The following is a 15874-nucleotide window of genomic DNA, read 5'->3' as shown; positions in this document are numbered from 1 at the left end:
ATCACCACAGCACGTCACTCACCTGTTATCTCCACTATACTCAGGTAAACTATTTTATTTAGCTTTCTAGCAGAACCCGGCCATGCTTTGCTGTGGCTCAGCAATGCATGTGCGTTGCTGAGCCACAGCAACCTTCCCTGTCCCCCAGTCCTTCCCACCATTTCCCCCTCGCCCGTCTCCTCGGCCTCCCAACCATTCCCCACTCCACCGTCCCTTCGTCCTCCCCACTCCACCATCCCCTCTTCCTTCCCACCATGCTCCACTCCCCTGTCCCTTTATCCTCCCCACCATTCTCCATTCCCCCATCCCCTCGTCCCCACCATCCCAAACTCCCCTCGTCCTTCCCCACCATTACCCCCCTCTTTTGTCCCCTCGTCCACCTCACCATCTCTCACTTCCGTCCCCTCGTCATCCCCAACATTCCCCACTCCCTCGTCCGATGCCTTCCCAAATGATCTGATGTTCCTATCAGAAAATTGGGAACACCAAGTGATCTGATGTTCCCATCATTGAAATATAAGAAAAACAGTTAACAAATGAAATGAAAATAGGAAAACATAAAAAAATAAACTATACTCACAAAATGAACAGTATGGTAAACAACACAACTCAATTCCAATGCACTTGACACAAAACAATAAAATCAAAATGAAAATAAATCAAAATCAATGAAAATTCTATTTATCAATGCAATCAGAGACATTAAAATGGAGTTGTAGCATATTTAGTATAGCACCAGTATTCCTCTTACATGCAACAGATGGTGCTGTTTTTGAAGAAAAGCATAGTTTTACCTGTAACAGGTGTGACATCTATACATATACTTACGATTTAACGATATGGTAAACAACACAGCTCAATTCCAACACAATGTCACACAAAATAATTCGATAAATATAAAATAAATCGAAATCTATAAAAATAAAATTTATCAGTGCAATCGGAAACATTGAAATGTAATTCATGACATATTTAGAAAAGCGTGCATGTTGCTATTATGTGCAACAGATAGCGATATTTTTTCAAAAACGCATGTTTTTACCTGTCACAATGTTGGCAGCTATATAGTAGGTATATAAAAAGACGCATATATTCGAATGGAACATTGTGTCAGAATTTGAAAGCAATCGGTGAATAACTTTCAGAGATTAAAGCATGTGTTACTCTCACATCCAATAGATGGCGACGTTTTTCCAAAAAAAGCATGTTTTCTCTGGCCACAGGTTTTATAGCAACACGGCAATAAACACTGTTATAAGAAGACACCTGGACCGATGGTATAATCCTGAACCTTGAACAAAAACCACAATTCCTCCAATAAAATTATATTACAAATCAACCATGCACAGTGAACATAAAAAAGAGGAAAGAATAATGAAAGAAATAATCCGTAAAGGAGTAAAAAGCATTACTCCTAACCAAAACATAGACCTGATCATATTCTACAAAACCAAGAAGACTTCCGACCTCCTTATCAAAAACAGCCCGAAGCTGACGGAGAACCCTCTACAGCAGTCAAGCGTTGTATACATGTACACTTGCCTCCATGAAGGATGTAACCTTCAATCAAAGTACATAGGTATGACGTCGACCAAGCTGACGAGGCGTTTGACCTGTCATCTTCAATCCGGTGCCCCCAGGAATCACATGAGACAAGCCCATCACATCACCCTAACAAGAAAAATGTTGAACAAAAATACCTGTATAATAGACAAAACCCAAGATGTAAGAAGGTTACAAATTCTTGAAGCAATTCACATAAGAATAAAACAACCTGCCATGAACACCCAAATCACAGAACTATTTACTCTACCCACCATTAGAATAAGGACAAGACCAGAACATAACGATGCCAACACAGAAGACACTGCTCAACATAACAGGCCTATTACACCTGAATAATCTTTGTATGTGCTTCGTACCCATTTATCCCTCGTTGACCAGACCACACACTAGAAATTGTAGGGACGACGACGTTTCGGTCCGTCCTGGACCATTCTCAAGTCGATTGAGAATGGTCCAGGACGGACCGAAACGTCGTCGTCCCTACAATTTCTAGTGTGTGGTCTGGTCAACATACTTCAGCCACGTTATTGTGACTCATCGCCTGCATTTATCCCTCATTTATCCCCTATTTATAACCTATTTATCCCCTTGCCTTTTCCTTTAATGCACTTGTTTTATCACCTGACCCCGTACTGGTATAAATTAACGAGTTCTGTATTTTCTTTTCACTTGAGATTGAACCATGAAGGTTCGAAACGTTGTGCAATTTCATAATTAGTGTAATATATTCTTCAGTTATTCAATTCTTGTTGAAGGCATGGGAAATGGAAAAAAAACATTATTTGTATTAGTGCAGGAAATGGAAACAAACCCATTAGTTGTATTAGTGCAGGGGGTAATGATGTTGGACGAGTTAGGAGTGAGGAACTAATACAGAGATTCAGAACAGCCATTGAATTAGTTTGGAGCAGGGGAGGAATCTCGATCATATGTGGCATTCTTCCAAGAAAGGGAGTGGGAAATGAATGGATGTCAAGGGCACTTGGTGTCAATTGCCGGCTGGAAAGATATTGCAAATCAAATGCAATATCTTTCATAGACAACTGGGAACACTTCTATGGAAGAAATGAAATGTATGCTCGTGATGGGGTGCATCTATCGAGAGCTGGGGTTGTTGCTGTTGCGAACTCGTTGGAAGAAGTGGTTAGAGGTGTTTGTTTGGGTTTAAACTGTTAGTAGATTGAGGTATGGGAATTGATTTGGAGGAAGGAGATAATAAAAGTATGTGTTTGTGGGAGAAAGGAATTGGCAAAATGATCAGGGAAAGAGAAGGGCCTCAAAATATCAATTCACTTAGGGTATATTACACTAACAGTAGAAGTCTAAGAAATAAAATTAACGAATTAAATGCTCTTGTCTGCACAGACAAAAATAGATATTATTGCACTTACCGAAACGTGGATGAATGTAGAAAATAGAGAACTATTAGCTGAATATCAAATAAATGGATTTAAACTATTTCACACAGATAGATATATTAGACGAGGAGGGGGAGAAGCCATATATGTTAGGGACAACTTGAAATGTAGTCTCAAAGAGGGAATCAAGTCTGAGCCACACACAGAAACTATTTGGTTAGAATTATACGAAAAAGCAAATAATATTATAATAAGAGTTATATATAAGCCACCAAATTTAGACAGAATGGAAGCAAAGCATCTATGGGATGAAATATCTAGAGCATCTAGATCTAACAGTATTTATGTCCTGGGTGACTTTAATTTTAGTGGAATAAACTGGGTGAACAAAACATGGAATAGTGAAGCAGAAGATTTTCTAGAATTAATTGACGATTGCTTTCTTACGCAACACATTAAGAAACCAACACGGGAAAATAATATTTTAGATTTAGTGTTAACTAACAGGGAAACACAAATTAATGACATCGAAATAGGGAGTGAGCTAGGGAACAGTGATCACAAAGAAATCAGATTTAGCATAGAATGGAATAGACCTGTAGGAGAAATTTCTGTTAAAGTGCCAGATTTTCGAAAAGCTGATTTTAACAGCCTAAGAAATTCTTTGCGTCAAATTGATTGGAAAGTCTTGGGTATGGGGATTGGGCCGGTCTTGGAGCGAGACATGAACCCAGCGATAGGTGATGTAAATGGGGATTTCGATGTGGATTCAATATATAACTTATTTAAGAATATTCTAAACAAAGCACAGGAACGTAGTATACCATACAAATTGAATAGATCGAATACTAATGACCCAAAGTGGATAACAAAGAATTTGAAGAACCTTATAGGTAAAAAGAGAGCTTGGTACAAAAGGATTAAAAATGGGGAGGTCACTTTAGAACAGGAATTCGTACAACTGGTTAGAAATGTTAAAAAAGAGATAAGGAAAGCAAAAAGAAACTATGAAGTTCGCATAGCAGGGTAAGCAAAGACAAATCCTAAAGGGTGTTTTCAGTTATATCGTACTAAGACTAGGGAAAGGATAGGTCCATTAAAAACTGAGACAGGTCAAATAACAGATAGTGATGAAGAGATGAGTAGTATTTTTAATAAATATTTTATATCTGTATTTACTAAAGAGGAACTTAAAAATATGCCTTCAGCCGAACATGTCTATGTGGGTGGGGACGAGGACTGGTTGACGAGTTTAGCAGTTACCAGGGAGGATGTTCTTAAACAAATAGTAAAACTCAAACCAAACAAATCCCCAGAGCCGGATGAAGTGTTTGCCAGGGTGCTTAAAGAATGCAAAGAAGAGCTTTGTGACCCACTGTCAACCATATTTAATAAATCAATAGAGTCAGGCAGAGTGCCAGAGTTTTGGAAAGTTGCTAATGTGATACCAGTTTTTAAGAAAGGAGATAGATCACTTGCGTCTAACTATCGACCAATTAGCCTAACGTCTATTGTGGGAAAGTTACTTGAATCTATAATAGCAATTATAATTAGTCTTCATCTTGAAAAACATAAATGAATAATTGAGTCGCAACATGGTTTTATAAATGGCCGTTCATGTTTAACAAATTTGTTATCTTTTTATTATAGCATTGTTGAGGCAGTTGATAGTGGTAAGGATTGCGATGTTGTGTACCTTGACTGTAGCAAAGCTTTTGATACAGTGCAACATGAAAGACTGATTAAAAAGATAGAGTCTCTTGTTATTGGAGGTGCTATATTAAGCTGGATTAGGGCATTTCTATATCAAAGGAAACAGAGAGTTAGTATAAATGGAGTCAAGTCAGAGTGGGAAAATGTTGTGAGTGGGGTGCCTCAGGGCTCTGTCCAGGGACCTCTGTTGTTTATAATATATATAAATGATTTAGATTCAGGTTTGAGTAGCAACATTTGCAAATTTGCCGATGATACGAAAATCGGTAAGGAAATTAATTCGGAGGAGGACTCACTATCACTTCAAGTTGATCTAGATAGGGTTTTGAAATGGTCAAAGGATTGGCAGATGCAGTTTAATGCTGATAAATGTAAAGTTCTGAGGTTAGGTAATGATGATGGGGTTGCAAGATACGAGCTAGATGGTGTTAATCGCAGCGTTAGTAACAAGACACCTGGTGTGGTTCTCAAGCTATATCTTGCTCTAGTTAGGCCCCATTTAGATTATGCAGTTCAGTTTTGGTCGCCATATTATAGAATGGATATAAATTCACTTGAACGTGTCCAGCGTAGGATGACTAAGTTAATTCCCCAAATTAGAAATCTTTCATATGAAGAAAGATTAACAAAGCTTAAGTTGCATTCACAGGAAAGGCGAAGAGTTAGGGGTGACATGATAGAGGTTTACAAGTGGATGAGTGGACATAACCGGGGGGATATTAATAGGGTATTAAAAGTATCAACACAGGACAGAACACGAAACAATGGGTATAAATTGGATAAGTTTAGATTTAGGAAAGACTTGGGTAAATACTGGTTCAGTAACAGGGTTGTTGATTTGTGGAACCAATTGCCGCGTAACATTGTGGAGGTGGGGTCCCTCGATTGTTTCAAGCACGGGTGGGACAAGTATATGAGTGGGATTGGGTGGTTATAGAATAGGAGCTGCCTCGTATGGGCCAATAGGCCTTCTGCAGTTACCTTTGTTCTTATGTTCTTCTTATGTTCTTCTTATGTGTTGAGATTGCGAAGTCGGATTGCGAAAGGGATCTGGGAGTTATGATTAGTAAGAATTTAAAACAAAAGGATCAATGCATAAATGTTCGCAATAAGGCAAATCGGACACTTGGATTTATTAATCGCAGCGTTAGTAACAAGACACCTGGTGTGGTTCTTAAGCTATATCTTGCTCTAGTTAGGCCCCATTTAGATTATGCAGTTCAGTTTTGGTCGCCATATTATAGAATGGATATAAATTCACTTGAACGTGTCTAGCGTAGGATGACTAAGTTAATTCCCAAATTAAAAATCTTTCATATGAAGAAAGATTAACAAAGCTTAAGCTACATTCACTGGAAAGGCGAAGAGTTAGGGGTGACATGATAGAGGTTTACAAGTGGGTGAATGGACATAACAAAGGGGATATTAATAGCGTATTAAAAGTATCAACACAAGACAGAACACGAAACAATGGGTATAAATTGGATAAGTTTAGATATAAAAAAGACTTGGGTAAATACTGGTTCAGTAACAGGGTTGTTGATTTGTGGAACCAATTGCCACGTAACATTGTGGAGGTGGGGTCCCTCGATTGTTTCAAGCATGGGTTGGACATGTATATGAGTGGGATTGGGTGGTTATAAATAGGAGCTGCCTCGTATGGGCCAACAGGCCTTCTGCAGTTGCCTTTGTTCTTATGTTAATTCTTTTCTTCACGTAAAAAAAAAAAAAAATCATGGCTTTTGGTGAACTCCTCTTCCAGCTGAACCCTGATGGAAGAGCATTAATAAGAGCGATAGAAGCCCTAAATCAGAAAATAGTAAATATGGAATATGCTGTCATATTCAATGAGACATATTATATATATATATAAAATATTTATGATCGATGTTCCCTTCGGGAATCTTAATTTTAAGATGAATAGGAAAACCAGGGATATACTGAACATCTTGTATCAGAATCTTTACTTTAAAATGCATAACGTTTCGAATACTTCTCGTATTCATCGTCAGATCTAAAAGAAAAACAGAAAACACAATCAAATAGCTGGTAAACAAAGAACTCATACTGAATATAATTGCCTATCAAAGAAAGGAAAATGCTTAAAAAACAAAACACATAAGCGCACTTAAAGTGATCAATACAAATAAAACTTATTAACTGTCACATATATTAAAACTAATCTAAAATCATTAAACTACAAGATGAAATTTATAACTACTAAAACAAACCATTCTATTAAACTTACGTGAAGTGATCAAAAGTGAACCTTGATACCTAACGCATAGATACTAAACACTATAACAAATATTTATATAATGAATACAAATCTACAAAAAATGTATGTAAAATACAAACAAAATAAACGACAATTATAAAGTACTAACCAAAATCTTATAAAAAACTCAAATATTAAATAAAATTAAATACCAAAAAATGTATTATATGTCCTAAATAAGAGATTATATTAATGTACAATGTTAAGACTTGAAATAAGTAAGAAAGGGCAAAGACATGGTAAACTAAACAAAATTAAACTACCAAAATAAACTAAAAATCAAATTACAGGGCCTACTGTGCACTATACAGTGTACAATTGAACAGCTGAAAGGTTGCTATTTAACAGAGGCCGCAGCTCCTTTATATATAAGGATTCCATTACTCTCAAATCTGACTGGCCATTCATACATGTGTCCAGAATTTTAAAATCAGATTCCAGCAGAGAATGATCAAACTCATAACAATGGTTTCTAATCTCCGAAAATGCTGGTTTAGACAATGGTAATCCAGTCCTAAAAGATAATCCCCGGTGCTCAAGTATCCTAATCTTAAAGTTCCGAATGGAACTCACGACATATCCAGCATTACAGCTGGAACAATTATACATATATACGACATTTGAGCACAAGGGGGTAGGCACTTTATCTTTAAATTTAAAATAAGAGCCTATGGTATTTGTGTTGACAAAAATAAATCTAAAGTCTACTTGAGGATAACACTGCTGCAACAGTCTCCTCAAACGACTCCTTACAGAAAAGCTAATACTGCCATAAAATGGTAATTTAATATATTTAAGATCCCTTTCCACTGTAGTAATCCTACACGATGGATGAAACTTCTTATTTAAGAAATTCCTTATAAAAGTATAAACCATATGCAAAGGATAACCATTATTTGAAAAAAATTTCACAAGAAAATTAATTTCCTGATCAAAGTTATTCCAATTAGAACATAAAACAAAGGCCCTATTCAGTAGAGTGTTAATTGCATTTTTCTTAAAAATATCAGGAACAAAGGAATTAAAATTTAAACCTAAACCAGTAAAGGTTGGTTTCCTAAAAACATTAGTGTTGAACCCATTGAGGTTATTCACTTTTAAATCAAGAAACGACAATGAATTATCAACTTCACACTCTGCAGTAAACCGTATATTACTATGTTGTGCATTAAGATACTCTCTAAATTTCTCAATATGACATTGGTCCCTAAACAACAAAAAAGTGTCATCTACATATCTCCTGTACAAGACTGGTTTAAAGGCCAAAGGACAATTATCAAGCCAATTTATTTCGTGAAAACTCAAAAAAGCATTAGCCAGTGCAGGACCTAAAGGAGACCCCATTGCTATTTACATTATTTGACCCCATCAAATAATGGTTATCCTTTGCATATGGTTTATACTTTTATAAGGAATTTCTTAAATAAGAAGTTTCATCCATCGTGTAGGATTACTACAGTGGAAAGGGATCTTAAATATATTAAATTACCATTTTATGGCAGTATTAGCTTTTCTGTAAGGAGTCGTTTGAGGAGACTGTTGCAGCAGTGTTATTCTCAAGTAGACTTTAGATTTATTTTTGTCAACACAAATACCATAGGCTCTTATTTTAAATTTAAAGATAAAGTGCCTACCCCCTTGTGCTCAAATGTCGTATATATGTATAATTGTTCCAGCTGTAATGCTGGATATGTCGGGAGTTCCATTCGGAACTTTAAGATTAGGATACTTGAGCACCGGGGATTATCTTTTAGGACTGGATTACCATTGTCTAAACCAGCATTTTCGGAGATTAGAAACCATTGTTATGAGTTTGATCATTCTCTGCTGGAATCTGATTTTAAAATTCTGGACACTTGTATGAATGGCCAGTCAGATTTGAGAGTAATGGAATCCTTATATATAAAGGAGCTGCGGCCTCTGTTAAATAGCAACCTTTCAGCTGTTCAATTGTACACTGTATAGTGCACAGTAGGCCCTGTAATTTGATTTTTAGTTTATTTTGGTAGTTTAATTTTGTTTAGTTTACCATGTCTTTGCCCTTTCTTACTTATTTCAAGTCTTAACATTGTACATTAATATAATCTCTTATTTAGGATATATAATACATTTTTTGGTATTTAATTTTATTTAATATTTGAGTTTTTTATAAGATTTTGGTTAGTACTTTATAATTGTCGTTTATTTTGTTTGTATTTTACATACATTTTTTGTAGATTTGTATTCATTATATAAATATTTGTTATAGTGTTTAGTATCTATGTGTTAGGTATCAAGTTTCACTTTTGATCACTTCACCTAAGTTTAATAGAATGGTTTGTTTTAGTAGTTATAAATTTCATCTTGTAGTTTAATGATTTTAAATTAGTTTTAATATATGTGACAGTTAATAAGTTTTATTTGTATTGATCACTTTAAGTGCGCTTAAGTGTTTTGTTTTTTAAGCATTTTCCTTTCTTTGATAGGCAATTATATTCAGTATGAGTTCTTTGTTTACCAGCTATTTGATTGTGTTTTCTGTTTTTCTTTTAGATCTGATGATGAATACGAGAAGTATTCGAAACGTTATGCATTTTAAAATAAAGATTCTGATACAAGATGTTCAGTATATCCCTGGTTTTCTTATTCATCTTTATATATATATATATATATATATATATATATATATATATATATATATATATATATATATATATATATATATATATATATATATATATATATATATATATATTGTGATGGTGTTCCCCCCCTTATATTTCTCCCACGCCGGCAGTAAGAGTCATGTCCACTTTAGCCGAGCTTTCTCCACGTCGCAGGCATCAGTTTGATATGTGTAGGAGAATGTAGTGTTCTCGGAGTGCCGAGAAATTTATAAAAGAAGAGTATTTTGGGCTGTGGTTTAGGCCCTTTAGGAAGCCAATATGGTGCTGGCTCCTCTGTTTTCCCGCCAAAACTGTGTGACGTCAGGACACCAGATTGGTCGCCGACAGCGACGTGGCACAGGGAGCCAATGAAAACCTCTCGGGGCGAATATGACGTCACGAAGGAAGGGGGGTCCGGTCATCGCGCTGGCGCCATCAGTCTAAGACAGCATGTCAAGGAGGTCGGACGTGCGCTGGGGGGTCCTGTCAATTGGACAGTTTACCCCGTCTCTGGAGGACTTACGCATCACCCGTGGTCTGCCATCACCTGTGGGGTCTTCCTTCGTTCATGTGTTGGACCAGAGAAGGAATTGACAGAATATTGAGCAGCAAGTGCTCCAGGAACAGGTGTTGTGCAAGAGTGGAGTTTAGGCAGCGACGTATGCGACGGCTGATAGCTCCTCAGTGATGACGTAGTGGATGAGCCAATCCTCCGGAGGGAATCAGTCTGACACGATACATAATGGTGGTTGGATGTGCGAAGATTGGTCCTGTCAGTTTGACGGTTGTTTCCCGCTCCCGTGGATTTTACGCGTCACCCGAAGTCTGCCAGTACTCTGTGAGGTCTTCCTTCGTTCATGTGTTGGACCAGAGAGGGAATCGACGGGATATTGAGCAACAAGTGCTCCAGGACAGGTACTGTGCAAGAAGAAGTGAAGTCTGTGCAGTGACGTATGCGACGTCTGAGGCAGTTCACCCGTTTGTGACGGCGTAGTGGCTGGACCGAGCCGCCGGGAAGCAGCGGAAGAAGAAAACTATTCGGGAATCCGAACGACTGCAGCCGAGACGTAGGCGGGCAGCCGTAGCTGGGAGGAGAAGTTGACGGCCGGGAGACCGACTCCAACCCTACAAGAAGTCGAGGAGGTGCACGGACCTGCAGTGAAAAGGCACAGAGACGACGCGCTTATGGTAGGATGTTGATTGAGTTCCTGGAGGACACGACAGTGTGTGTGTGGGGGCGTTCCCTACACGAGGCAGGAGCCAGGACCAGGAGCTACAACTCAACTCTCACCGGAGGATAAATGGAAGTAGGTGATTCTAGTTTCCCTCCCAATTCCCCTTTAGTCAGCTATATTATTTAGCTAGAGTATTTTGTATTAATACTCTGTATAAGAGTATTTTAGCTCGTGTATTGAATAATCATTCATGTGTGCAGTGATTAATTGTGTTATCGCCCACGAAAGGAATTACTAAGAACTCCAGTGATATATACTTGCATACGTTATCATTAAATGAAGGGCAGTGTGTAATACCATGACAGTGAATTATTGTCACCTTTAATATAGAAATGTTTGATTGAGCCCAAGATCAGTGCAGCGAAGTGTTTACGTGCTATTGTTGCAAATATTGAGTGTTCGAACTTCTAGTGATCTTTGAGAACTTAAAGAAACAGAGCGCGTGAAGCCAGGAAAACAAGCAATAAACATTTGCGCGGTGGGAGTCGCCCAGCTGTTTTTGACATTGACGTGAGGGGGAGCATTGCCAACTTGGCGAGTTCACGATTATATGTGTGGGAACGGGCAGAACAGCTGTTTGCTTATTGATATAATCTAGTGATGTCTTTGAATGGGTTTTAAGTAAAATACAAAGTACATTGGTGTTTATATCATTCCCTCCATATTTCTTGTGGCTATATAATACCTGACAGCAGATCGTGATAGAAGTAAATATCTGTCTGATATCAGACATATTGAGTGTGCTCTTGCCACTGTTACCACAATACAACAAAACCACTGACGTGTTACTGGACACCGGAAACACCAGTTGGCGACCTTGTGGTTAATAGTAGAGCCCATGACAGGGCGGGCACACAATAGTTAAGTGAACAAGTTGTGTTCCCACTCCTTCTCGATCAGAGGCCGGTTGGGATTGACTGGGATACTCTCCTGGCGTACAGTGGCGCCACGAGGATAGAGTGAAGACCCGCTGGGCTACGGTGAGTGACCTTGAGTGTACTGTTACTCGCCCCTTTCCCCTCTCATTGGAGGTGAACCCCGACAATATATATATATATATATATATATATATATATATATATATATATATATATATATATATATATATATATATATATATGTATATATATATATATATATATATATATCATGTTGCGACTCAACCAAACCATCGCCAGAGAAATCCTAGTAAACAACACAGAAATCATCGATAGATACAGCGATAGCAGGCGGCTTGACGTTTGCGAGGCACTACACATCAAGAAGTCAACACCAGCAATCAACAGCCAATTATTGCACAACTATATTCTACCCACCTCAAGACTCCGCTCCAATATAGAAGCATCAAGAAATATGGACCAATAGGCTTTCTACAAACACTTCTATTCAATATCCATTGCTTCGTGTTCTGTCTTGTGTTGATGAAATTAATACCCTATTAATACTCTTGTTCTGTCTTGTGTTGATGAAATTAATACCTTATTAATACCACATTTTGTTCTGTCTTGTGTTAATGCCACATCACCCCTTCCACCTCACTCAAATGTAGATATAAGATCGGAGATACGTAAGTTCTATTCAGTTGTGTATTTGTGAACTAAAGTCTTTGAAAATGTAATAAGTTTTACGAAACGCGCCCGTGTCGCGTCAGACTAGAAATAAAAATGAATTTTGGAGAATTGATTTTTGATTTACCTCCAACAGTGAAGCGTAATGTACGAAAGATTGAGAAAATTCGTGCAAGAATTATTAATCTTACTTTTTCGGTCATATTTAATAATATATGTCTACAGGAAAGACTGCTACCAAAATATACTAATATATATATATATATATATATATATATATATATATATATATATATATATATATATATATATATATATATATATATATTGGTCCATACAAGGCAGCTCCTATTTATAACCACCCAATCCACTCATATACTTGTCCAATCCGCGCTTGAAACAATCGAGGGACCCTACCTCCACCACGTTACGCGGCAATTGGTTCCACAAATCAACTACCCTGTTACTGAACCAGTATTTCCCCAAGTCTTTCTTAAATCTAAACTTATCCAATTTATACCCATTGTTTCGTGTTCTGTCTTGTGTTGATACTTTTAATACCCTATTAATATCCCCTTTGTTATGTCCATTCACCCACTTGTAAACCTCTATCATGTCACCCCTAACTCTTCGCCTTTCCAGTGAATGCAACTTAAGCTTTGTTAATCTTTCTTCATATGAAAGATTTTTAATTTGGAGAATTAACTTAGTCATCCTACGCTGAACACGTTCAAGTGAATTTATATCCATTCTATAATATGGCGACCAAAACTGAACTGCATAATCTAAATGGGGCCTAACTAGAGCAAGATATAGCTTAAGAACCACACCAGGTGTCTTGTTACTAACGCTGCGATTAATAAATCCAAGTGTCCGATTTGCCTTATTACGAACATTTATGCATTGATCCTTTTGTTTTAAATTCTTACTAATCATAACTCCCAGATCCTTTTCGCAATCTCAACACCATCTAGCTCGTATCTTGTAACTCTATCATCATTACCTAACCTCAGAACTTTACATTTATCAGCATTAAACTGCATCTGTCAATCCTTTGACCATTTCAAAACCCTATCTAGATCAACTTGAAGTGATAGTGAGTCCTCCTCCGAATTAATTTCCCTACCGATTTTCGTATCATCGGCAAATTTGCAAATGTTGCTACTCAAACCTGAATCTAAATCATTTATATATATTATAAACAACAGAGGTCCAAGGACAGAGCCTTGAGGCACTCCACTTACAACATTTTCCCACTCTGACTTGATTCCATTTATACTAACTCTCTGTTTCCTTTGGTATAGCCATGCCTTAATCCAGCTTAATATAGCACCCCCAATACCATGAGACTCTATCTTTTTAATGAGTCATTCATGTGGCACTGTATCAAAAGCTTTGCTAAAGTCAAGGTACACAACATCACAATCCTTACCACTATCAACTGCCTCAACTATGCTAGAATAAAAAGATAACAAATTTGTTAAACATGAACGGCCATTTATAAAACCATGTTGCGACTTAATTATTTTATTTATGTTTTTCAAGATGAAGACGAATTTTATTTGCTATTATAGATTCGAGTAACTTTTCCACAATAGACGTTAGGGTTATTGGTCGATAGTTAGACGCAAGTGGGTCTTAAGAAGACCTTGGCAAAACCGACAACTAATAGCCTACGCCTAAGGACTTTTAACGCATTTGACGTATTAGAGGACGAGTGCTGTGTTGAACCTGTTGTTCAACGAGGTGGCAAAGACAAAGTAACGAGGAGCATTGAAGCGCAGGTCCCTCAAACTGCTCGAAAGGAAAAGGGAGAATCGAAGCGAATTTTGGTTGTGGGAGATTCCCAGGTGAGGTATTTAGACAGAACGTTTTGTGTCAGAGATAGGGGGAACAGATTAAGGGTTTGCTATCCGGGAGCTGGAATTGGTGATATTGTTGGAAACATGAATGATATTATGACAGGAAATGGGAACAAACCCATTATTTGTATTAGTGCAGGGGGTAATGATGTTGGGCGAGTTAGGAGTGAGGAACTAATACAGAGATTCAGGACAGCCATTGAATTAGTTAGGAGCAAGGGAGGAATCCCGATCATATGTGGCATTCTTCCAAGAAAGGGAGTGGGAAATGAAATAGATGTTATCTTACTCAATGAAACAGCGGTCAGACAGGACCAGCACATCTCCATTTGGGGATATTCCACCAGGGAAGTCAACAGGGGTAGGTACAGTGGGGTGGCAATACTGATAAGAAGAGGGCTCTCCTACCGCCCCATCCTCGTAGAAGACGACAACTTTCTTGCAATAGAACTCACCACTTCACACGGCCCCCTAACCGTCTGCACCGCATATCTACAACCTAGACTGGCCTACCTCCCCTCCATCCCTCTGAACAAGCTGCTCGACAGGAACCTCCCCACTATCATCGCAGGAGACCTGAATGCCCACCATCAGGCCTTATTCAACGCTCCTGACAGGCCAGACCTCAAGGGCAGGCAGCTCTTCAATCCAATGCAAAACCGGGACCTCTCCTTCTAAGGCCCCCACTTTAAGACGTTCTTTGCGGGCAACCAGTGGGGCACCCCTGACATAGTGCTGACCAACAGGGATTGTGACCTGTTCCACTGCAGAGTAACCCCAGGCAAGAACGTGGGGTCGGATCACATCCCTGTGGTCACAACCCTCCAAGCAACCCCCTTCAGATATGTGGCCCCTCCCAGGCCCAGACTGGGAACCATACGTGCCCGTGACTATGACACCTTCCTTGCTGACGACCCCATCATTGAGTTCGAGAACCTTCCAACCCAAACAATAGACCAAGCAGTAAACACCATCCACAACCGGATCCAGCTTGCAACCGAGGCCACTTGTGAAATATCCACCACAAGGACTTACCACCAATATAAGCCGACCCGAGAAATCAGAGGAAAAATGAATGAGTACCAGCGAGCCTGCCAAAGCCACTACCAAACTGGCCAGCCACCAGCGTTGACCCTACAAACACTCAGAAGGGAAACCATAGACCTTACGCTGACCCACAAGAGCCACATTTGGGGAACCCTAGTGAGACAGGCCAACCAGTACAAAAGGGAGCCGGGAACTTTCTGGCGCAAGATCAGACAGCTCCTGGGATCGGTTAACCCCAGCCTCACCCACCTTGTACACACATTCCTTGACGAAGATGAAGAGGAGCAACAAGAAAAAATAGAAGACCCGCAGGATCAGGCTGACCTCATGGGCGCAGTTTGGAAAAAGACACTCACAGCTTCAAACAGCAGAGCCTTCAACAACACTCACTTTGAACGTGTCAACCAATGGACAACAGAAAATGCCGCCTCCCTTAACAGCACCCCTCTGATTGACCTGACAACCCTAGAAGACGACCACCCTCTAACAAGACCCATAACTATGTTAGAGATGAGAGGAGTCATCAAAAGCACCAGAGATAAGGCCCCAGGACCATCAGGGATCAAAGCGCTGCAGATCAAACTTCTACCAGGCAATCTTCT

This window comes from Procambarus clarkii, chromosome 18 (genome assembly GCF_040958095.1).
Source record: "Procambarus clarkii isolate CNS0578487 chromosome 18, FALCON_Pclarkii_2.0, whole genome shotgun sequence".
In the NCBI taxonomy this organism is placed as follows: Eukaryota; Metazoa; Arthropoda; class Malacostraca; order Decapoda; family Cambaridae; genus Procambarus; species Procambarus clarkii.
This window is presented reverse-complemented; position numbering follows the sequence as displayed.